We start from the raw sequence: 3,365 nt of genomic DNA on the forward strand, positions 1-3,365 counted from the left end.
GACTTTCCTTCCAATTCTGTTGAGTGTCTATCAAGCTCTCTATATTATATGCAATAAGTGCAATATTAAACATGTGATAAAGTCCATAGTTTCTTCATCATTGCCTCTTTCTACTTCTTCACCTCCTGTGCTCAGCACAAAACTATTTAATAACGTATCAATCTGTTCAGAGTTCTAAAGAGTAAAAATGTAATTTTAAAGACTAAGGTGTGCTTGACTCAAACACCAGTATTATTAGTCACTTTGTACGCATGTGAAAGTTGGACACTGAATAAGGAAACTGAATAAGAGTCTATGCCTTTGAGAGAGAACTTTCCAGAACAATTGGTGAGAGGCCAGGGAGCAGTGGATACCCAAACTATGCACAGAGATACACTCCTTCCCACACCAGCCTTGGCCAGCTCAATAGTGATAGAAAATCACTTATGATGTTTTGGGGTCAAACCTAATGACACCCAGGAAAAGTTGAAAAAAGCTTATAGGAAACTAATCTTGAAGTACCAAACAGATAAGAATCCAAATGAAGGTGAGAAGTATAGACAGACTTCCCAAATTCATGAAGAGCTTTCTGATGTGAAGAAAAAAAATAAATTATGTGATAAAGGAGAAGCCATCAAGGTGTGCACAGAGCAGGTACTGGTTTTGGCTCACCCATGGACATCTTAGATATGTTTTTTGGAGGTTGTGGAAGAATGCGGAAAGAAAGATATCGTCCACTGGATCTCGGCAACATTAGAAGAATTATATGGTGGTTCAAAATCAGGAAGGGATGCATCCTATCTCCATTCTTTCTCAATATATTTGCAGAAGAGATAATTCAGGAGGCTGGGCTTCCTTTATGAGGAGGAATGTGACATCAGAACTGGAGGAAGACTCCAACATATCTATATTATGCAGATGACACAACCTTACTTGCTGAAACTAAGGTAGATCTGAAGTGCCTGCTGCAAAAGGTCAAGGACTGTAATCTTCAATATGGATTGAAGCTCAACAGCAAGAAGACAAAGCTTCTCACCACTGGGCCAATTGGCAGCACCAGGATGGATAGAGAAGAAATTGAGGTTGTTAACAGTTACAGCTTACTCAGCTCCACAATCAATATTCTTGGTACCAGCAGTCAGGAAATAAAAAACAAATTGTAACAGGTAAATCTGCTGTCAGGGACCTGTCCAGAATACTGAATAGCAATGATGTCAGTCTAGAGACTAAGGGGCTTTTGATCCAGTCCAAGATCTTTGCAATTACTGCTCTACATCGGAGAGCTGAACAATGACTAAGGATGATAAGAGAAGAATTGATGCCTTTGAATTGTGGTGCTGAAGAAGAGTCTTGAATATACCGCACACCACAAAGAAAACAAGTCTGTCTTGAGAAGGTGAAGCCAAGTTTCTCCTTGGAGGCTAGGAATTTGAAACTCCATCTTACAGACTTTGGGTATGTGGCCAGGAGGGACCCACCCTTAGAGAAGGATATCATGCTCAGAAGGATGGAGGGACAGCACAGGAGAGAAGACCTTGGATGAGATGGATTGATACAGTTACTAGGGCAATGAGGGTAGGTGTGGTAAGGTCAGTGAGACTGGCTCTGGACAGGGCCGGCTTCAGAGCTGTTGCACACAGGGTTGCAACTGCAGGCAACTTGATGACACATAACAACAATAGGAAGAAACAACAAAAAAAAACTAGCTCTGTAAAAGAAGGTGATTTGTGACTAATGTGAAGACCAAAATGGTAAGAAAGGAGCAGTGGAATGCTGTCCTAATCGTATATTACTGGAATACAAATAAGAAGTTATCAGATTGGATCTAGAGTAGTTCAGCAAATTCAGTCTGTATGAATGAAGTGCCAAAGCCATGGGGAATGAAGCCACTCTAGAGATAGATGTGAAAGTGACAATGGAAGGAAGTTAGTTCAAGAGAAAACGATTGTAGTTCTTATTGACAAAGGTATTAAAGATGGTCAGAAGATAACATTCCATGGTGAACGAGACCAATAGGTAAGACTGGACCCAGAAGATTTTATAATTGGTTTGGATCCGAGAGATCATGCTATTTTTACTAGACGAAGAGATGACCTTTTCCTGTGTATAAACATACAGCAGGTTGAAGTTTTGTGTGGCTTCCAAAAGTCAATATCCACTCTTGATAACTGAACTACAGTCATCATCTCTCACGCAGGTCAGATTGTCAAGCATGAGAATATCAGATATGTGCTAAATGAAATCATAGACCAAATGGAAAAGGGTGTGCAAACACTGACTGTAAGGCTGACATTTCTGAGAATGATTTTCTTTCTCTTGATAAACTTTCTCTGCTGGAAAACTCCTGTTTGAGAGGAAGTAGAAGAGACTGATGCAATGGATCACATAGAATTGGTGGACTGGTTTTGATACAAACTGGGTTGATAGAAACCAGGAAAGATGACATCAATACAATGGAGAAGCATATGAGGATGGTATCCGTCACCCTAGAGGTGGGGTTCATTTGCAGACATCTTAATGCAGATAGATTTCCTTTCCTTGTCAAATATCAGTTGGCCATAGAGAGAGAGGTCCATTTCTGGGTTCTTGATTCTATTTCATTGGTCTATGTGCCTGTTCATTGTACCAGTACCACGTTGTTTTAGGTACTACCACTGTGTAGTAAGTTTTGAGGACAGAGAGTGTTATGCCTCCCACTTCATTTTTGTTTTCAAAAATTCTTTGCTTATTCAGGGTCTCTTTCCTCTCCAAATAAACTTGACAATTGCCCTTTTGATCTCCTCGAAGAATGAATTTTGTATCTGTATTAGGATTGCATTGAACATTACATTCCTTTTGATAGGAATGCCATTTTTACAATATTAGGTCTTTTTATCCATGAACAGGAAAGACTTTTCTATGTATTTAGGTCTTTTATTGTGTCTCACAATTGTGTTCTACAGTTTTCTTTGAATATAGGGTTTGTGGTTTTTTTCTCTAGTTAGGTTCATTACCAAGTATCTCACTTTGTGGTTGACTGTTGTTTCCTTTTATAGAGAGCATTTAATCTATTTTTGTTCAAGCGATGTTCAGATGATTTGGTGTAAATTTTTATCTTATTTGTTTCAACTTGTTTTATCTGCTTTTCTCCTCTTCAGTCCTCTTTCTCAACTTCTTTTGGGAATATATAATAAGTGAATTTTTAATGTACTTTTTTGATTTTTCAGCTACATATCTTTAAGCTCATTTTAGTGGTTACTTAAGAAACTACAAAATGCATTTTTAGCTTATCAAAACCTATATTCCAATTCTATTTTGGTTTTTTTATGACCCTTAAACACCTTGGTGCAGTATAATTCAATCTTTGTGTGTGTGTGTAATTTTGTCAGGTTGTTGTTGTTGTTGTT

The 3,365-nt window shown here is 38.3% G+C and overlaps 1 pseudogene; it reads left to right on the plus strand.

Moving 5' to 3' along the window:
* The first annotated feature begins 432 nt into the window (after window positions 1-432).
* On the plus strand, window positions 433-2,497 carry LOC102858254 (annotated as a pseudogene).
* The last annotated feature ends 868 nt before the right edge of the window (window positions 2,498-3,365 follow it).

Source organism: Elephantulus edwardii, unplaced genomic scaffold, assembly GCF_000299155.1.
Source record: "Elephantulus edwardii isolate Elephantulus edwardi_28Jun2011 unplaced genomic scaffold, EleEdw1.0 scaffold00002, whole genome shotgun sequence".
Classification (NCBI taxonomy): Eukaryota; Metazoa; Chordata; class Mammalia; order Macroscelidea; family Macroscelididae; genus Elephantulus; species Elephantulus edwardii.